Genomic DNA, 22,517 nt, shown 5'->3' with positions numbered 1-22,517 from the left:
GAATACATGGGTGTGACTGAGTCAGCCCGTTCTGGAAATTCTATGACATGCAGCTGCAGAAACTACACAAATTCTTGAAAAATTGTCAACAAAACCTGAAAGGACCCTAAGGGTTTTTATTCAAATTCGTTGAAATTTCTTGAAAATCACGTTTCCTGAGTTATATACAAGCTCTGTTCTGCTTGTAAATATATCACTTGAAAAGTAGGCTAAAACTACTACACTGCCTACCTTGTTCATCTGATCTTCAGAAGTCAACATTACCCTCTTTTTTAGACTTGCAACTTAACAAAGCATTATTGTAAGTATTACATCCATTTCTGAATGTGTGTACCCTGGACTGTGGAAAATCAAGGGCTGGCATTCACCATCAGGCTTACATCCAAAAACATACGAGTTAATTTGCACTGTATGACCGCTGGCACTACAGAGGCACAAACTGGAAAAGGTATTTTGAGAAGATGTGGCTTTTTCCAGAGCTGCCCTTAAACACTTGCTTTAAGCTAAAAAACAGATGTGATATAATGATAGTTGCTTTGTTTTTATTGTGGAAGATAATACCAGCTTGTGATTACTGACTGGATGTGAAACAAAACTTTCTGGCTGTATGGACTGAATATAGCACATCGGCAGTTGTAGAGGATGCTAGTTGAATCACCACATGAGTTCTGTAAAAAGATTCAAACAATAATTAATCACTGTTTCTCACAAATACAAAAATGAGAGGGCACTGAAAAATTAACTGAGGAAGTTAATGTATGGATGCAGAGAATGGTAGTCTGGATGCTGGCTGCCACACAGGAAATCCCCAGACCACTAATTGATGGAAATCTTAAAATATTCTCAGGTTAGGGAATGCTCCGAACAATGTGTTTTCACATTTTTTTCGTAAGTGCTCACTTCTGGCCACCACAGAGAGATTACATTAGCCCAGTATAGACATTTTTGCTTCCTTGGTGCATTGTTCCTGAAGTCCTACCTCCTTTATCATCAATCATGGTTACTTAATTTTTTAATGTCAGCTTTATTATTGAGGCGTCAAGTGATTGTACAGAGGTGTCCCCTTGTGTATATAGGGGCAAAAGAAGCAAGTTAAAGGGGAAAAGGGAAAAGAGAGGGTGTTTGGAGAGCAGAGAAGGAAGATAGGAAATGGGAGGCTTGCCGAAGAGTGACAGATGATGGGATAGGACAGGAAGAGACTAGACCACTGACTATGCAGAAAGCAGTGTTCAGAGATGGTAGTTTGATTGAATTACTCCTTACTTAACATGCCCTGCATTTCTCAGTGGGAATGCAACTTGCAATCTATATGCAACAATGAAAAATTGAAAAAGGAAGGAAAGAATGAAAAAGCAAGAGGTAATTCCAACATTTGTTTTTTTTTCTATTTCTGAAGTCTGCCTACCCCATGCATTGGGTAGGGTACACTTAGAGAGAATCTTGGACAAAACTAAGCTGGAACAAAGTTGGAAAGAAACCCCAGTAAGTTTAAAGAAAATTAAAAAAAAAATCTGACCTCCCTCCTCCTCCCCAGAAAGTACTTAATAAATCTGACCTCCCTCCTCCTCCCCAGAAGGTACTTAATATCCAGCAAAATCATCTACCCTTAGGCAAATGCCTGACAAAAACATGGTATCAGAGTTCAGGGTATATATATATATATATGTAACTGCAACTCATACTTTGTCTTCCTGATAATATGTTGATGTAGAATTTTCACAGTCATCTTTTTCTGCTTTCTTTTTCACTCATTTATTCTTCTTGTCTTTTGGGACAGAAAATCCTGCATGCATTGTGGCCCAGGTTATACTGGATGTCTTATGCAGGACAGTGTCTTATTCCATGCATCACTTACTCATGGTGTAAAAGCAGAGTGAGTAATGGGTACTGGAATTTAGCTCTGTGTTGCATTTTGCATCTGGGGTTTCTGTAATAGGTTCATAAAGTTCACAGACTGCCACTAGTAATTTTTCTATTTTCCTACCTCCCATTCCTCCTTTGCTTTTTATTTTTTTTTTTTTCTATTTCTCCAGAGATTTTCCTGTGGTCCTGGAGGATTTTATGACTTTGCAGAATGATACAGAATTATATAAAAATGCGCCAAGCACTGTATAAACACATAAAGTCTATTTGTGATGCAAAGAGAGAAAGACCAGGATTTGGCTAGGCATGATCCCTTATGATTCTAGGAGTGTGTGTCAGCATTGCACCTTTACCAGCAGCAAGGTTTTACAGTACCTGTAGGTCTTACGGATACACTGTGTGTGTAGGGGAGAAGGAATGCTGGACTGTTCGCATTGCAAGTGGAATGCTTTAGATGGCAAAAACTGCTTTCCACGTACTGATGATGCTCTGAAGTACATGCTGTAGGGCTCCAAGTACAAGGGCAAATTTGAAGTTAAAAAGAAGCTCTCCAGTGCACTAAAATGCTGATGTAGCACTCACAGTGAGAAAGAGTCCTGGTCCAGATATAACTTTTGGGAGTACATGCAGGTCAGACAAAAAGGGTCTCAGAAAGAGGTGCAAACCAACCAAACAAAAATGTCCAAAATCACAAACAACTAATTGTCTGATCTGGAAACAGAATGGAGGGGTTGTCTGCAGCTGCATTTTGTTAAAATTTAGGTTGGGCCTATGTCGTAACTCACTGCCAGTCCACACAGTTCATGTCAGACTCCAGGCTGTGGGTTTTCTTACTGATGATTCTGCAGCCTCCCAGGGTTCCTGGTGCCTGGGGAAGAGCACAAAGGTGTGTGTTTGTTCAGGGATCTCTATTCAGTGCAAAGAGGTGGTGACAAAAGTTGCTGTCAATTGTTGCCATAAAACCAACGGGTAAAGGTTGGGGGGTTGCTGTGCTAACAAGTATTCTCTGCTCTGTCCCAGTTCAAAGTCAAGCCATCTAGCTGAAACTAGGGAAGAGTATTAATCTAGTGTTTGGTCTCAAGAGAAGAGAGGGAGGGACATGGAGGAAGGTAAGTATCTGAATCTGTACGCAGGAATGGTAAGTCTGTTGGGTCAAGCCTTGAGGTAAGACCCAGAGTGCACATGCAGTACATATGTGCTGAGTCCAGTCTCATGTCTCATGTCCTATTAACCAGATCAGTCAGTTGTGAAAAGTGGTCTGAGGCTTTCCAGGATAAGTTGTCCATTTAGTTTGTCTTTCTAACCAGTCAATAAAGCTCAAACAATGCTCTTCTAGAAATTCTCTTTGTGTTAACATTGCCTTATTCCTATGTGTCTAACTTTGTATTAGGATGTGAATTGTAGGACCTTGGGGATATATGCAGAGTTCAAAATTTTGACACAGGAGCAACTGCATTATTTTCCTATTCATTTTTCTAATCTGTAAACAAGCTTTTGTGCAAGACTCTTGGCACTGAGAGTCTGTTGGAAATCGAGTTGTGGAAGCGCAGGAGTTCATAACCCTTCTCTTGCAGCAGCTGTCAGTGCCATCTGAATACTGAGTGCCTGCCCTGGCGAGGAGTGGTGAGGTCTTCCTTAGCTGCTTGGGCCAGGCCCTAGGAGAAAGCAGCATTGTTGCTGGCTACATGATAAAGGACACAGATAGTGAATACAACATCCTTCTCTTACCTCTGCCAGGAAGAATTAATGAGACACTTAATTATTCAAATACTTTCTAAGGCAGAGCTTCAGGTTCTTTTAACCTGAGAATGGATTTATTAGCATGCATTTATGAATACTTTGCAGCTCGCTAGGTTCCACTTTTGACAGCCATAGAGAGTTTTCAACTGGAAGCGTTTACTTTCTTGTTTATTTAATATGCATGAATCACTGCTGCTGGTTTAATATGTTAACAGTTATTTAAAGAATGGTCTAGTAAATGCTTTTGCTCATGTATGGATTATAAAATATAGTATCTTACAATATATTGCCTGGTCGCTCACTTTATGTTAACATTTCATTAACATGCCTTTCCTAAATAACAAAACAGTTCCTGCAGAGCTTCTTAGCCATGTGAGGACCATGTGGTATAAGCAGTTATAAATACACCAGTAAAAAACATTCCAGATTATAAATGACTATAAATTCAACCCCAGCAGTCGATGAATAGTATCTTTATTAACATATTAACCACTTATCGAAGTGATTTGTTTTGTACTTAGACTTAATTTTATGTGCAGTGTAAATTTTATACTGACTTTCTTTTTGCCAGACATATTTATTTCTGAGTCAAAACTCAGTCTCTTCTGCAAAAACGAGGAAAATCAGAGGCATGATAATCAGCCTAAACTCATCCAAAGCGCTTTAAAAATAGCCAGCCCACCTACTGCACTGGGAGATTGTATAGTGCAGTGTACAGAAGCACAGTGGGGAGTAGCTAAGGAACTGTGCAATATGTAAGCTTTTCAAAATGTACTTGAGGCAGTGGCTCTCTAACCATAACCAGGTTTTTCCTGCTAGGGCATCTGCCTTTTAGACCCCGGTCCCTTACAGCTTGTTGCCCAGGATGTTTAATTCTGCTTTCCATGAGAAATTGCCCTGCATAGATTTTTGTTTCCAAATCAGTGGCTTATAGTGGAGAGATCTATGGCAGAAGGTGGCTGCAAAGAGCGAGACAGCGGTGTTCAGTCACTGGTGCAGTGGGTGGTGGTGCACCAGCATTGTCACTTGGGCTGTTACACACAGATGGTCTGTGTAAACTTGGGAGTTTTACACAGATAGGTCTGCAAAGGGACGTAGGCACACATATACCCTGTGTGGGCCTTGCTAGGCTCCACAAAACCATATAAACCATGCCCAGCTGTCATCTCACTTTGTAAGGTGTTTGGCTCTGCCAGGGGGTGTGTTGCCAACTGCATGCAGGTTCTGGTAGGGGTCACAGGTCAGACCTTTCCTGTCTGGTCTCCTCAGCAGAGCTCTGCATGTAACTGTTGGACTGTTTGGGACTCTGTTCATACAGGGATACTGTTTCTGGATGGGCTTTATGATTATTATGGTACATGTAAGTACATGATGTATACATATGCTAGTTAAACCAAATTGGCCTAATTTACAGAGACCATTTGTATCTTTTTTCCTGCTCTTCCCTCCATCAAGCTTGCTTTCTCTTACCATAAACCCCGCTTGTCTGTTCTCACTGTTTTTTATCAGTGTTTTACCTTTAATTGGTACACATAGTTGGCCAGTTTACCTCATTTCTCAATAAACAGTCTATTGGTGAAAGAGCTTTTGGCATGTGAACAGCATACATTGCAAAAGATCCTGGAGGAGGAGTAGTAGTATTCATGTGCGTTACCACATTATGGCTTAGGTCAGATGGTCACACTGTTGTATCGGAATTTTACCCCAAAATTAACTTTGAAGTTGACTAAAGCAAAGGGTATTTTCCTATTATAGACCAAACAGAATGTGCTGTGCAGGGAAATGAGGAAATCCAGTCTCATACTTTTCAGCATCACTAATTTTTAAAGGGTTAACTACCTGCCAGGAGCCACATCTTGATATAATGCATGTTGGCATTTCCTTTGCATATTGCTATTAGGGAATTTGATGAAACACCTTCTGTTTGTTCACACTTGTCTCTCTTAAAATTTGTATATCATCAGTAACTGTTATTTTTTCTGCAACAGCTTCCACTTTCTTCTTCATGCAGACAGAAGTCAAGTCATACTATTGCTTCAGATTATAATTTTCAGCTTTATTTAAAAAGCAAATACGTAGGCTGTAGCTGCTCCCAACAACAAGGATTGTAACCAGTTTATATGCTGAGCTTTGTTAATTTATCTTCTGTTGAAGTTGGTCACTACAGGAATGGAGGGGTTTGCATGGACCTAGAACATTATATTAGGCCCTTAATTACAATTACAATTTTGGATGCTTTTTGTGGAGGTAGGAGTGACAATGTGAGTCCAAGTGAACACATGGAGTGGCCTTCCTTGTATCCAAAGGAAAGGAAATTCTTCTTTGCAATGTTTTAAAGACTTTTGGTGCCCTATAGTAGCAAGTGTGTTCAAGGGATGGGGGTTGTCTAGACTCTGCGCTTCAGATTAAGGGTTTTACTTAGCTGAGAGCTGGAGTTCCCTAAATGGTTGGTGGGATTTAAAAAGACCTTAATGTCAATGGGGAGAAAGGAACCTCCTGTAGCTCTTCTGGGACCTGAGACCCCAAACATGTAAGTATGGATTAGCATGTCCAGTAACTGCAGGGGAATTTCAAATAAAGCTCTTTCAGAAGTTTTGTCAGAGTTGGGATATTAAGCAGTTTCTGTGTTAGGCTGAGTGCAGAAATATGTTATGTGCTCATACAGTAAACTTCCTCAAGTCAATGCAAAAAATCAGATATAGTTGGTTAATATTATAACATGAAGTATAGTTGAGATTTTTGTAGTAATCAGAATGAAGAAAACCTAAATTTAGAGAAATGCTAATAATTATTCCTGATGCAGTACAGGGAAATAGTTACTGCATTTTTGTTTTTACCAGCCTTTGCTTCCTTCTAGCCAAATCATGTTTAGGAGTGACCTGTTGTAATTTGTGCAGCATGCCTTTTAAGGGTGACAGAGCAAAAGCCTTGAAGGGAGGTTGTTGTGCAATTATTGCTATGTATCTTCCTGTTTATAAGCCTTAATCCTGCTCTGATTTTTTTTGTGTTTTTGTTTAAATCCTTGAAAAGATGTCATTCTCTCACTGAACATATTTTTCTTCCTAAACACAAGCTGTAAATGCATACACAGATAATATTACGTGATTCTTTGTGTCAGCTGCTTGCAGTTCTCATGTGTTCTATTCTAGGCAAATTTAGAAAATTAGTATCAAACGTCATAAGCTCAGACATAAAAGCTCGTTGACTGGTCTTTGCCATGGAAATGGCAAGTTTTAACATGTATATGTAAAAGAAAAATCCCAGAGGTAACAGACAAGAAGAATTTTGCAGGGTTGTTATAGACACAGTGACATCTGTTTTTTATTGCAGTTAATGATTCCTAATATTATGTGCCATTTTGTGTTATGTAACCATTTATTATTAATCTGCATCTCCTATTACAAATCAGTTTTCAATGCTTTTTTGCCCCAATCATATCTTGAGATATTATGAGTGTATATTATTTATGCCTACTAAAATAGAACTAAAGTTTTCCTTCTATATTAAGAATTTTTGAAGTACTTGGAGATGGAGTCTGTGTTCTCCACAAAGTAACTGTTGTCCTAATCATTACCAGGAATTGAACCTGGGCTTCCAAAGCTAGAGGATAGCTTGACAATTTGAGCTCAAAAAGGCTAAATCTTCTGGCTAACAGTTGTAGGAGAGTCACGGCTTTTGTGGCTCTGGCAGTAGTTACTAGTTGGAGAGGGAATTATGCTTGTGCAACTCAGAATTGCCAGTGAAATTCAAGGGAATTTGGGGGTTTATAGGGAATGCAAAATTGGGCTTTTCCAGGAGCTTCCCAGTAAGCATGAAAGATTTTTTTCTTGTGTGTGTGTGTGTGATGGGCTGTGAGAAGTCCTAATGTCTGACATCGTTCTGGCTAAGTGCATTCTTCAGTTTTCCATTAGTGGTGGTGGAGGCCATCAGTGAATCCTTTCAGGAGTAACCAGCTGGCATCTCCTAAACCCTTGTCTGTATATCATGTAAAGCTCAGTGTTACCACTCTAAAAGAAAGACCTTGAAAAATTAAATGCCATTGGAATTTAGTAATGTAGGCCACAGTGTAAACTGGGGTTAAGTTGAGCCAAAGCCTGCTATAGAGAAAGAACCTGTAACTGATTAAAGCCAGCCTCTAGCTAGATAAAATGAGTTTGAAGTAGATTAATATAAAAAAAGTTAAAAGCTTCCTTTTTGTTGTCAGTTTTCAAAATGCAACTTGTCAAGAGTTTGGGAGAAAGAGCTCAAAGGCATATCTGATTCTAAACTGAGAAAAACAAACCCAAAGGAGCAAATAGCATTATGGACCTTCTCATGTTTGGTTGATTTATATGAATTTATATGAAGGCTGTGTCTTTATGGCCTTCATTTTTACTTGCCATTTTTCTCCAGACTACAGTTACTCAGGAGTTGTGTCTCATACCTTTATCTAACATAGAAATTTCTTCTGTACTGCTTGGTGTATCTTTGCATGGCCTTCATGAATCTTCTCTGACGTTTACTGTGTGTAATTATTATAAGAACATAAACCAAGGGCAAAACTCAAATGATAGTCTTGGATTCAGTAAGAAGCTGAGAATTGAAATGGAGACAGCACAGCCAAACAGCTAAAATGATGTTGGACTTTTTGCTGGAATCTGATTCCATCTGTAACTTTGCCTGGTACGTGACCTCTGTGCCACACAAACAGTTTGGCCTACTGCAGACACAATCACAGTTTGGTGACAAGGTGGTGCAACTTCTGTTACTGATTTGGACATAGATTATGTAGTCCCAGTGATGAGTGAAAAATGAAACTTATAGACCATCTCCAACAAATGCTACTAAAGTGTTTATCAATAAACAATGTTGATTTTACTTACTGTCACACTGGAAAGTAATTTTTGAACATGTTTGTGCTTTAACACCCTTTCTTAATATTTTTTCCCTTATCCTTTTGTATATACAGCTAGGTCACGCTAGTGACCACAGGCATGGGTCTCAATTCCGTTGCACTGATTTTATGCCAGAATAACCCTGCTGGTTTTCACAGTCTAAAAGACTGATGAAATGTGGTGAAAAATTGATTCCATACATATTTCAAACTCTGAGTGACTTAATATTTAGTGCTAAAACAGTTCAACCTTTAAGAACAACACTTCTATCAGTCATGTTGCACATTTAAAGTTTGCTGTCTCACGACTTGCCAGAACTGCAGCAAATGCTGAGAAGCGAGCATGTCCTTAAACATGGCAAACCATGGAATATTTGATCTTTAAGTCTGACAGTCCTGTAGGATGGTCAGCCAGTACTCTCATACATTGACAGTGTTGAAACATGTACTTACTGTATGTATCACTCACATTTCTGAAGCTAATGAGCCTGTTCTGTTAAAATTAATTGCAAAGCTCTAGTTGATAGTAATAGGAGCAATCTCATTATTCTCAATGATCATAAGCTAATACTCGACCGCTAAGCTGGGAAACAGACAGACTGTAGCCTCAAAGAACAGATCACTGGGGACGTACAGGTGTGTAAAAGGGATGTAGGGTTCTGTTGTATTTGAGACTTCGTTACACCTCAGATTTCCTGCATGACTTTTAGATTAGTTAATATGGTTGCCTTCTGAATCTGTAAACTGGGCATACATAGCAGTACATCCTTATATTAAGAGGAGTGATATGCTCAGATAATGATCTGAGGCACATTTTGTGGTTTGGAGAGATTTCTCATAAAACCCAGGCATAAGCTAGTTTTGAAACAGCTGGGTAAACAGTACTAGCAGTTAATTCCTTATTAGTTAATTACTTCAGTTAATTAGTAGCTGGTAGAGTAACAGCTCTTTTTCCTTCTTGTTGTGTAAGAGAGTTGTGACCCTTGGTCTCATATGCTGTTCTTAAAGGCACAGCAGTAGAGCAGCAAAGTAATGGTGCTGCAAGTCAATTATTGCCTTCTTTCTTACACATATATTCAAACTGCTGCAGATTAATGAGGTGCTATGTGTCAGTCCCTTCCAACTGATACTCTGAGATATTTTGAGATTCCATAGGTGAAACGTGGTAAGCATACATTAAGGCTGTGGTGTATTTAAGTCAATTAAACTCGGTTTAGCCTGTAACAAAAATGATTATGTTAAACCACATTGTCTTGCACTACTTGAGGGCTGAGGATGTAAGAAGACTTCTTGGTTCAGCTGACATGTTGTAACTTGTTAAGTCTTGGTAATTTGATCTGAGCTCATATAAAGGTTTAGGTAAGAAATGGTGGTTGTTCCTTCTGGAATCAACATCTTTGGTTACATGAAAACAAGTCTGGGGATAGAAAAGTCTCAAGGAGATTTATCCTGGTTAACAGTATTCCTTCCTCCTTTTTTTCCTTACACTTCTCACCAGTATGCATTGGCTGAAGAACAATTCATTGTTCATGGGAAATCTTTTTTCTTTTTTTTTTTTTTTTTTTTGGGGTGGGGGCACACACATGCTGGGGAAGGGGCTGGTCCAAATCCATCTGGGAAATACACAGAAATCTTTCTGCCAAACATAAATTTTGAGATAGTTCATTTTGCAAACAACAAATATTTTATTTCTGAAATAAATGCGCTCCTTAGTTTCTGCAGATTCTCAGTGAAAATAGCATTTGACAGGTGACTGACTATCAGCTCTACAGAGCAACTGTGGAGCTACAGGGGTTTGGTGGAGCTTTGGCAGCCCTGTTTGATGGGCTGCCTGGAAGTCCATTGCTGGTCTTCTAAGCTGTCAGTTGGCATTTACTGGTAGATGATCAGGAATTCTGGAAATACTGGAATGACTGTGATTTCCGTGTTTCCTGTACATGGGAGTGTACAGGAAACACGGAAATCATAGGAAGTGGGAAGTCACTTCTTTTAAGGTAAGGGTTTCCAGGACTCCCAGTTTACTGGTTAAAAAAATGTAAGCCTGGTGTTTTACTGTGTTGGGACACCCCATTGAGCAGATCTTCCCCTGATTCCTCAACTAAACTCACCTTTATTTCAAGAGAACCATCTCACACCTTATTTTCGAGCAGCAGGGTAGAATTCTTTGATGCCAAAAGAAAGGCCTTCTGTTTGAGTATTTCATCTGTCTCCTCTTGCCAGAGATGTACCTACCTTGCTTTCAGCTGGCTTGATGGGGTATGGGTAGCAATCCAGCTGTGGAGGCCTGGAATTTAGTGTGGGCTAATTCCTGTATGCAGTTCAGCCAGCTTCTTCGGGTGTGTCCTGCATGGCTGCTAGAGCACAATGGAAACTACCCGCACAGCTTCAAACATCTAATGAAGTGGCCTCGCACCCACCACACCCAGTGTCTGGAAGATTCTGGCCCATGTTGCAGAGTAACGCTATTCACAGTTAACAGCATCTGGCTTTGACAAGTCTACAGGCACAGCCAGCCTTTGAAACAGAAACAAAACCATGCATCCTCACCACTGTTCCTTCCCTTATTTATGTGACTAAATGCTGCAATGCACACATGTGGGTAAAAGCAGGAATAATGCAACCCACCAGTGATCGTAAAGGAACTGTAGTGGCTCAGCACCCTGCAGGAGCTGCTGCTTGAGCTGATCCACAGCTTTTTCTAGCCACACCAAGGGTTTCACACATCTGAAGCAGAGTTGCTGCTTGCAGCGTGAAATCTACCTAAGAGGTGTCAGATTTGACCTTCAAAATTGAAGCCTTTTTGTCAGACATTTTCAGAGGCAGACTGCAAGTGCACCTATCCTAAATACCTGAATATCCATACATTTCACAGAAAATGCAACTCGTTTTTTTGTCTTCTTCGTACATGAGTGGTACAGATCTTCGGTTGACATGCAGGCACATTAAAAATTGGTTTCTTGCAGTCTTGCAAGTGTTGCTACAAGTATGCTTCTCTTGCTGAGGTACTGAGCATCTTCAACTCCTTGTATTGCCCCCAGGTGACTTGCACTTCACAGTCTATGAATGTCTACAGATGGCAGGAGATAGCAAATATTTTAGGTGAAATATCATAGAAGAAAGCAAGAATTGTTTTCAGTCTTAACTGGTTGTTTCTTCATTTCAAACACTTGCACAGAAAGGCTTACTCTGGGAGTGTTAACACTGAATGTATCTGATGCTTCATGGTTCAAGTGATTTCTGTGTGAATGCATTGTGTTGTCTGTGTGCAAGTACCTGTGCTTGAGAACAGATTTGAGCCTATAAAGATTGTTTTCTCTCTTTAGTTTGTCTTTGAAGATGTCTGCCAACCTTAGACTTCCACAGCAGGAATCTTGCGTAAGACCACATGTGCAGGAAAATCATCCATGTAACATTTAAAACCCATTGTTTCTTCCATTAGTTAAGAGGAAACACAGTTAGACCACTTTCTCATTGAATGTATTTTTATGGCCTTCGCACAGCTTTGATGATCTTGTGGAGCATGCAATCATAAGTTATTAAAAGGAAATCAAGCTACCCAAAACTAAAAACGTCAATTATCTTCTTAAGGAAAGTATGTGAATGGATCAATAGGATTAAATCACTCTAAAACATCACAACCTTCTGTTGTGATTGCGTATAATGAACCTGATAATCTCAGTTGTCTCTGGCATAAGGGAGCAGAAGGATATTTTTATGCATGCGTTTTATGACAAAATGAAACATGATGCTCTAGGCATAAAGTGGAGCAAGAGAGTGTGTAAATACATGGGGACGTTCTTGTTTATATGTACTTGCATTCTTTTGGTAAATGCATATTTTGTTCCAGATGCAGTCAGAGTCCTGGCTGTTGTAAGGGTTTGGCAGCTTTCTTGTTCAGTGTGGGTGTTTATCATTCTACTGTGATTGTTCATGTTGTGATGAGTTTCCTCTTGGGTACAGTTTTCAGGCACATGTTCCTGTCAACCAAGGTCAATGCTGAGCCAGAGAAGCAGTGCACAGGTGGTACATCAGAGTTAGCCTCTCATTTGGTTGCAGACAGTGGCACTTCTTAATTTAACTTATGATTAAACTATTTTTCTGATACAGTACCAAAAATATTAAAGTCCTTCTGCTTGGATTTCGGTGAAATGGTTCTTTACATAAACCAGGGAAAACATAAGTGAATAATAAAAAATAAACTCTCAGGACCTGATCACAAGCTTGTTGAAGTCAGGATCCAAAAACTCCTTGGATTTCAGCAGGCTCTGTTTCAAGCCCTTAATGCATTTTCAGGTGTCTGTAATCCCAGGTGGGAGTAAATCTTCATTAGGTGGCTTCTTTACTCTCACAAGGTATAGTGCTGGTGGTAGCAGAGAAATGATGGGGAATTCAGGATGATGGGACAGTTCATGGTAAAGAATGATTTTTTTGTTTGTTTGTTTTATTTTGGGCAGCATCTGGCTTCTAAACAAAAAAGCTCTAAAGGGAGAAATGCATCAGGGTCATTACAGCTGTTATTTGGCAGTTACTAACATGTATTCTTGAAATAAACTGTTAACACAATTTTGTTGTTTCTTGCCAAACAGCAAGGGCAAGCTGTCTGTTTTGGAGCCAAATTTGAACTGCAAGCTTTAGAAATCCTTTCTAGGATCAGCTGATCAGGAAATATGGAAAACTGAACACAATTAACCAGCCTGCCTGCAGAAAGCCATGCTGGTCCACTCACAAACACATACTGTGTTTCTGTCAAGATGTGTAGTAGGGGTTATGGAAAGTTACACCAGACTTTTGCTTGTCCTTGAATAACAATCATAGTAACCTATGATGATGTAATACTTTAAGATCAAAGATGTTGATATTAATTGACTTGGATGAAATTTATTCAGCTGTGTAGACTGTACAATGGTTTTGATTCCACTAGGAGTGGATAAAAGCCAGATTTCAGCCTTGTTGGTCAATTTTTTTCCTATTGCAGGAGCACCTCCTGTCCAGATTAAAGGAGGTATTGCTTATTCCTCCCAAAACCTTGATGTTTCTCTGTTTGTCCTGTTTAGCATAGAAGAAACAAGCCAGAGCTTGCCTCTTGTGTCTAAATTGCCAACATCCATGACCTGAGAAATTCAAGGCCTGAGAAGGAACACTGGTGCCAAGGGTCTATCATGATTCGGGATTCACTGTGACTCCAGTACTGCTGCTGCCATGGCTGTTTCAGCCCTTTTAGAAGGGCTGGTAATAAGGTAATGGTAGCCTGGAGCACAACATCAGCAATTAAAATCTGAAAAAGGGACAAACTCTGTATGTGGTGGCAGGAGTAGTTATAATATTCCACTGAAGCTGGACTAGGAAAGATGCATTCAAGGTGGGCTGGAATCTAACCTGCTGTGTTTTCCCATCACTGCCTTGGTGTTCTTGGGCTGTTTAGCTGTGATTCTGTATCACTGGGTTAAATAAACTAAATAGTGCTTAAATGCTTGACTTCAGCAAGTTCAGTACAATCCAGTCCAGCCAATACTGTAAGCAACCTCCCTGGAAGCTTATAGAATAGTTTTCTTACTGCTCTGAGACGCTTGTTTTGTTGTGACTAAGTTGGTACTTTTTATGTGCTTTTGAATTTGTTTGGAGCATTTGGCGGTGCCAAGCCCTGCAAAACTGGAGTAAATGTAATTCAGTAACTGTACAATATAGAATTTCTTGTATGTGTTGTGAATGTTGGCAGTGGATTAGATGAACTGTGCTGATCTTTCGGAATATATTGTATATTTCTTTCTTGCACACATAAAGAAAAATATCCTGAACTCATTTACTTTATGTCATTCTGGAATAAATCCACTTTAGTCAATGATGTTAAACTACTTAGCTGTGCTACTGATATGGCTGCATTTTATTACCTGCTTCATGCAAACCACAAATAATACAGAGAGCACTAGTTACGTGATTTTAATTTCGGATGCAGGATGTGTGATGCAATCCACTGCAGTTTATACACATAAGCACCAAGCATATTTTTGAGCTACTATACTTTGAAATCTGTGCCAGACATCTATGCAGCCAGACAGTAAACAAAGAAAATGATACCTTAGGCCAGGAACCTTTACAGAGGGCTTCCTCAGAAGCTGCAAATGGGAAGTGTAGCATGTGTTAAGTCACAAAGGTTAGTAGGCCAACCAAGAGCAGTGCTGTGCCTGTGAGCTACATGTATGGGATTTGAAGTCAGTGGGAGTTTGCTACTGATTTAAAAAAAATGTAGGACTGCCCCAAGTGTTTCTACAACAGTTTCATTCCTTTGGCATCAATGAAATTGCTTCAGCTTTGGTCAAGGATGCAAAAGGTAAATTCAGTCTGCTGTCAAAGGAGGCTGTAAAATTTTGTCTTTATTGCTTTATTCAAAAAACATTTCCCCCTGACTGTCACATACCTTGTGAACATTTTGCCTTAATCAAAGTACTGTTAAACTAAATCCACATTCCATGCCACTGAACACAGATTCCACTGCATGATAGAGTATTGTAATTGAAATGAATGTTAACTGCAGGCTCTTCCAGATCCCAAAATGGGACTTTAAATTGCAAAGTTTTGATATGTGGCTTATGTGTTCCTGGAAATTCTGTGAAATTAATCAAAAGATTGAAGGAAACGTTTGTGTTTTTTTTTGGTTGTTTTTTCTTTTGTTTTTTCTCCTTTATTTATTTTTTTCCTTTTTTTTTTTTTTTTTTTTCCCAAAGCCAAATGTAAAATTAAAAGGCTAAGCTTGAAACAATCTGGTCTGGCTGTACAATTAATTATAGACTTCAAGGAAGCTTGAAGAACTGTTTCACATTCTTTAGTTGCAAGAGAATATAGCAATGAAGGAAAAAAAAAAAAAAATTCTGGAAATGGGAAACCAAGCATAAAATGTATCCATAGAAAACAAGGCTGCTGAAGTATGAGACTGCTGGTTTTTTTTTTGGTGCATATATTAGGTCTAGTTAGTTTTCAGGTGATTATTTTTGATGAACTTGTTAATAATGATTCCTGAGATGTTAGCAGAGTAATGTAGTGGGTAGGTAATGATATAGTGGGTAGGTAATGATACTGTTTTCAGAACTATCAAAATCAAGTTCTGATGCCTGATGGGAACCATAGTTCTCATCATAATGAAAAACACTCACAGTGTCAAAAGTTGTTTTCCGTATGTGCCAAATAGTACAATAGAGAAATTTGGAGAGTGTTTAGAATTTTTGGCTTCTTTCTTTGGAATATCTGTACACTGGCTCCACTAAAGCAGGAAAACTAATGTTGTTAAGGAGATAGAGGAGAGAGTGAGAAGCAGAAGATGCTGCATAGCAGAGCAGTCAGATAGAAGGAAAACTACAAAACGGATATCTCCCAGTGGATGATGTCTGTAGTCCACAGGGTTCAATCTGTGAATAGCATCCAATATCTGAGGAGACTGACAGGAATTCTGAGGAAGGGTTTGTGAAAGGGATAATCTGTCTGGAAAAACAAAAGGTATTACCAAGATCTAGTCCTCGGATTTTGGTTGCAGTTTTGCAGAAAGAAAACTCACACCTGTAACTGACTAATTTAAAGATATCAGTCATACTGATATTGTTCTATGGCCTTGTCTTTTCTTCCTGTATAACATCATTGCCTAGAAAGTAAAGAAAATAACAACTGTGGTTCTGTCTGCCTGCTTCACTGGACAGGAGTGTGCTGCTGTAGTCAAAAGACTGTGCTCAGAGAAACCAACTCTACAATCTAATCTTGAACCACCAGCTCTAATACAGAAAAAGAAAAAGGATTTTTGCTTTACAGTGGTTCTGCCCCCCCCCCCCCCCCCCCCCCCCCATATAAGAGGGATTTTCTGAAGAGTTTTGTGTTTGAGATTCTGCTTTTTCCTCAGGGTTCATCCAAGAGGTCACACACCCATGAACTTCAGCAGTAAATGGCTAGCTGAAGCCTGTTAAATCCTAGAAGTTGGGTTTGCCAGAAATGTAGAAAATGATAACATGTTCAGAACCAGAGAGGTGGCTACCTTCCCAAGATTTTGTCAGCTGCATGGGGGCAAATGACCGTAATTACGTGAAGAAAAGACTTTTGCTTCAAGGGCTCGATTTTCTCTGTCCCCTGCAAGCTAATGGTCAAAATTATTTTGTTAGATCGAGAGCGGTTAGTCCTGAGTCTGCAGCTTCCCTGCTGCACTTAATATGCATTGGGTTGTATGGTGGTCATACGTGTGGGCTGAAAAAGTATATGTTCTCTAAGAAAAGTATGAATAACAGAAAATTAAGGGCTCACTGACTCTTTACAGGAGGCTTATTTAGCTAATCTAACAGAGCTTTTTTCCCATTTTAACTAACATGGATTCAAGTTTGTTTAGCAGTTTTCATTATCATTCACTCTGGCTTTTTTTTCCAACCCTTGCTTTTAGCTGTTGTGATCTCTGTTTTCCTTCCATCTGTAGTTTCCTTTCCTACATTTCTCTCAAGCAGATTCCTTCCATCCACTACAAGAGTGGGTACTCAAATAAATTGTTGATTGAAATCCTGGCTCCTTGGGTGTTTCCCTCTGCTGCCTTTAATAGTGTCAGGATTCAAGATACATTTGTTTTTCTTTTTTGCCATTACACAAATACTGCTCCCCAGTAGGACTTTGAAGTTCGTATTGTATTCATTAATAAGATTTTAAATTTTTTCAAAACAGCCCTTCCTAGCCCTTCTCCACTAGCAGGATGTGTAGGCCATTGCATATGAATTGGTTCTGGGAGTGGGGCCAGGGAGTATGGGAGTGGGGCTGGGCTGGGAAGTGGGAGTAACCACCTCTCTAAGCCTAGGAGAAGGGATTTCTGGTTCCTAGCTTGTGAGGGTTGAGGAGGGAAGAAGTGTAGCCATCTGCACAGTGCATGGGTGGATCAGCTTCTCAAACAGCTGCCAGGAGTAAAGGGGAGCAGGGTCTACTAGGAGCATAGGAGGTTCACAATTTGTGAACCAGCTGGGATTTCAAAAATTAGTTTGACCGAACCGGGACGAACTGTCTCCAGCACAGTTTTGGCTATCCACAACCTCTATTGGCTTCATCCTGTATTTCTGATGCCAATGCATTGCCTAATGATGTCAGCGGGTGTTTTGGGTTTGCAAGGAATGCAGGAATGGGATCTCTGAAAAACAGGATCTGTATGTAGAAATGTCATAAAACAGAAAGATGTTTTGCAGAAACTTGCATTAAACAGTTTAGCAAGAAAACTGAGCTTCTTCCAGTTCCATGGCTATTGCTTTTATGAATTATCCTAGCAGGTAGCCCACATTATTCCAGGCTGTCTTCAGATGCTTTTGTGAAATGCTTCTGAGGGGGAATAACTCAGGAGAATCTTTCTGACCAAGACACATTCATCAATTGCCTGGATACCATTGATGTTTGCCAGACTTCAAGGAGGTGAGGTACTTTTCTGAATTATGCCTTGTCAGATCATCTTAGCTGTTCCAGTGGGTCTTTTGTAAAGATGTTAATGTCTCTCAAGGTGTTAAAGATTTTAGCTTTACATGATTTTTTTTTCTAGACTTTAACAGTATGCCCTTGTGTCTATGCAGGGTTTTGCTAGGCTTGATGCTTTCACCAGTTGAGTGGACTCGCCACACTTCTTCCAAGCGTATTACCTGCCATAACCAGTAGTATGGCTGCTTGTAATATACCTTTTCATCCTTGTCAATTCTTTTGGAGTAGTCTTCCTGTCTTTTTTCTTGATTTTGCTCAACGGCATGTAAGTCTGAAACAGGAATTGGGTTGTTTGTAGTAGAAGTTTCACACATGGTATGAAACAATGCTTTTGTCAATAGGTCTGTAATGGGCTCTTGGTGGGCCTCACAACCCACAGGTGCTTTTTATGCCCTTATTGAAAGAACTGATTATAGTTTGATCCAGACAATAAGTATTCACTTTTCTAATGTGATGCTCCAAATATTCAGGGATTCATTACTTATTGACTGATGTGCTCAGTAAATTCAGCAGGTTCATCAATTATAAGCATCCCCAGGTGGCTTCAGTGTGAAAGCTTCTGAAGCATATCAGCTTGTTAGATGCCAGTTTTTATACTCAAGATGTGCCAAACACAAGAGCATTCCTTCTATAACAGTGTGTTGAATAGATTTCCATATAGCCTTAAGCCACTGCTGTGTGTTGGCTTTTGCCAGGTTGTGACAACCCCAGCTGTGTTGGGGTTTTCTTACCTTCTGACAGAGAAAAGTCATTGGCCTTTTCTGACCTTGTCCTGAAGACACACATGAGATTTTGAAAGGTCTTTTGAAATTACTTGGGTTCTTCCTTGGTTTGGTAATATCACAGAGTACGACTTCCTGGATTTTCCTTCTAGAAGATAACAGTTTTTACAGTGGTAAAGTTTTAAATAGAGTTTTAAATACTTGGCATCTGGATAGAGTTTTTTTGCATGCAATATATTAGTCAGTGTGTTAAACCCTAAAAAGTGGCTTGTGCAAGAAACTGCATATTCCCTAGTAAATCATAGAAGTGCAGGAATGGGAGGGAGCTCAGGCAACCAGTATGTCTCTGTTTTGTGGCCTAGCCAAGGACTATTTCTGACAGAGATTTGTCTAACCTTTCCATAATGGACTCCAGTGATGAAGATTCCATGACCAGCCTCAGTGAGCTGTTCCAGTGCATGGTTATTTTTGTTAGTTATTTTGTCCTAATAGCTAACAAATCTTCTTTTACCACACGTTAAGCGGAACTATTCTTCTAACCTAGCAGGACATGAAGAACAGTTGATCACTGTCGTATTTATAACGGCATCTTGCATATTTGAAGACTTATGTCTTCCCTCAGTCTCTTTTCTAGACTAAACAAACCCAATTTTTTCAGCTTTTCTTCCTAGATCGTATATTCCGAAGTGGTGTATTTTTTTTCTGCTCCTCTCTGGACTCTTCATATTGTCTGCATAAATATTGAAACATATTGTTCAAAACTGAACTGTATTTTTGATTTGAGGCATCACTAATGCCAAAAGGTGTGGACTCATTGCCTCTCATAAAATGCCATATTTGCAAGAGAATTATACTGCTAACATAGTTTGCACATGTTTGTATCTAAGATTTTCCTGCAATTCTGTAGCTAATTTGCTTTTCTCTGCTTTGTAATTGTACATTTGATTTTCCTACTGAGGTGCAGAATTTGTCTTTTTATTCCACCCCACCAACTTCACAGCCAATGATTAATTGACAACTCTGAACTTGTCTTGTGAAGGTTTTTCTACTCTTCACATCCGGATGCCCTGCAAATTTGAAGTGTACCTTAATATTCCATCATCTTACTTCTAACTGGGCTTTAGGCAATCTTTTCACACAGGAATAACAAACAGTTTTCATCCAAGAATCATATAGTAATGTGTTTTGCGGAACACATTTGTTGACTGCTGAAAGCATTGAGGATGCATTGTGCAGCATATATCACAATCTTACTAAGCCTGAGATCCTCTCTTCTGTTTCTCCCTTAGCCTGTGAGCCATAAACATGGAAAAAATAGAATGTTCTGACATGATTTATTTTTCACCTCCATTAGGAAGGTTGGCCAGAATACTACCTGTATCCCTGGTTCCCCCAGCCCTTCCGCAGAGCCAGTAGTCACTTCTGGTTGGTCTGGTCTGAATCACACCTGACAGTTTTATTAGTGCTCATGAACAGCATTGGGAAATGGTTGGATCACTAACTGAAGCTTGGCAGTGTGTCTGTAATATCATGGATTTGGGCTTCTGGCAGGCAGGCAGCTAACACCCTAGGACACTGGATTGACAATGGATGTCTCTGTTCATCTCAGAATTGTAACAGGGAAAAAATAATCTTGCTGTGATATTCATCAATGAAGCAGACAAAAAAAAAACCCACCAAACCCCAAACCAAACCCTGCAGCGTTTTACCTGGAGTGTGGTCTGTTTGGTAACAGGTTTCCCAACACTGAAATGGTCCCTCCTTGCTTCCCAAGTTAAGAGCAATAAACATACTCATCAGCTGACTTGTCCTCCAATTGCTTTGAGAAAGTTTTTGAAGAGCTGCTTTATTTCCCCCCTCTATTCCTGGCAAAAGCACAAATATCTAACTGAAGTCATATTACTGAAATAGAAACTAATAGAAAAGGTGGTTGTACAAGTAGCTCTGGATCTGGACACAAATATGCACTAAGCTGCTGGTCCTCCTGGGGTGATATTCACCTCGGACAGAGACAAGAATTACAACTTTTTAGCTCAAAAAAAGGTAACTGTCCTCATGTCTTTTAGTCAATCCAGCTATAGAGTGAAATGGGAAGGCAGAACAGGGATCTGAACAATGTTTGCCTTATAGGCTATTAATCGTTAAAAAGAATAATTGTAAAATAAGATGAAAATATTTTGGTTTTATATTAAGTTATCCTTAGCCTCTGAACCAATAAATAACAAAGTGTTTAAAAAGGAAAAAAAAAAAAGCTATTTTGTTTGTCTCTTCTGGAAGCATGCTGTGCCAATGGCAGTAGTAAACATACCTCCTTTGAATCACTGGAGATGAAAAACAGCCATATACTTGAGCTTAGGTGGTTTGTAAGGGTTTATAACTGTATTGTGTCTTTTGAGCATTCAGGAAAATCAGGCCCACAGATTTTTAAACTATGATTCTGGCTAGAGAGGAACAACACATTCTTTTCTGTTTTTAATAAGTCTCTCTTTGTGCAACAAATCCGTCTAAAAAATTGTACCAGTAGTACTAAGCAATGGGTAGCAGCTAGAGGCTGGGGGGAGAGGAATTGCTTTGGCTGGACAGAGACTAAGGGATTTGTACACCCAAATTTCTATTGTTTTTAGTAGGAATTTGGCTTCAAAAATCTTAGCCCTCATATGTATTCAGTCTCTAACAACTGGAGGTCTCTAACCATGCATTCCTATCTTGCAGGATGAAATCCTCCACTGGCTGGTGTACCAGCCAGGGGAAATAGATTGGTCCTTGCACACATCCTCTCTAAGACTCCTTTCTTGTCAGGTGCACTTTGCTGCTTTTCTGACTGAGAGCACCTACCATCTGCTGGCTGGAGCTTACAGCTGAAAGAAGGAGGAACCTGTATCCCACTAGGAGTGCAGAGGTTACTTAATAATCTTAAGAAGGTTTACTATGTTATAATGTGGATTAGTTTTCTCATTCTTTCAGTGGCTTTTCAGATTAGGAGAGACTTTATGCAAATGCAGAACACTTGTGCATCCTGCCATTGTTCCATATGCTTTGGCATGCTGTCATTCTGATTCTCTCGTGCAAATAAGTGAAGGAAGTAGAAAAATAAATAATAATAAAAAACATCCTTGAATAACAACAGAAATTTGATCATCTCATTTCAGTTCAGATAGGAAACCTGAATGAAAACTTGTATATAACAAAGGGATACTAATTTAGTTTATGAAGACCTATATGATCATTGAGAAGTCCATAATTTAGAATTATTTACAAGAGAGCTGAGTATTACTGTTACTTTATGGTATTCAGTTCATCAGTGACTTGTAAGTAAAGAATGTAACTTGGTAAGGTAGTTGCAGGTGAAAGGGAAATCTTTGCATTAGTATTTTCTTTTTCACTACCACTTCAAGAGTCTCTTTAATTTGCACAGAAGAGAGCTAGCTATACAAGGACAGCATTCACTACTGCATAAACTGATGAAAAAATTGCAAAGGAGTAGATTCCTGAGCAGAACTCCAGTGCTGTTGCACTTTGACAAAATTACACTGAATATACATTAATCTATGTGGAGGATGTCAGAGAACTGAGAAACTTAGAAACCTTGGTCAAGATGTCAAGACAACGGGACGCATCATTTTGACACAGGAATTTTTATGGATTGCATGGGACTGGCTGTACTCCAGAATCAGTTCCAGTCTGAAATGTAATTCTATTCTGTATCTTCCTTTGTGTCAGAAACCTGAGTAGTGAGTGGTTATTACACTGAATTATATTACGTGCGCTATTTAAGCACACTGAGTACAGTACATGATTACAACTCTGTTTTTAACTACCCTTCTCTTTAATGTGTTTTTACTTAGAAT

The 22,517-nt window shown here is 39.4% G+C and overlaps 1 long non-coding RNA gene across 1 annotated transcript; it reads left to right on the top strand.

Moving 5' to 3' along the window:
- Nucleotides 1-16,356: 16,356 nt before the first annotated feature.
- On the top strand, nt 16,357-21,615 carry LOC133274821 (uncharacterized). Its single transcript, XR_009745291.1, has 3 exons — nt 16,357-16,482; nt 17,749-17,887; nt 21,469-21,615. It is a non-coding gene; the product is annotated as an uncharacterized LOC133274821 (long non-coding RNA).
- Nucleotides 21,616-22,517: the final 902 nt, after the last annotated feature.

This window comes from Pezoporus flaviventris, unplaced genomic scaffold, assembly GCF_033815535.1.
Source record: "Pezoporus flaviventris isolate CSIRO_AGI_PZ_B2104156 unplaced genomic scaffold, CSIRO_AGI_Pfla_v1 ptg000036l, whole genome shotgun sequence".
Lineage (NCBI taxonomy): Eukaryota > Metazoa > Chordata > Aves > Psittaciformes > Psittacidae > Pezoporus > Pezoporus flaviventris.
Note: the sequence above shows the minus strand (reverse complement) of the source record. Positions and strands in the feature narration are given on the sequence as shown.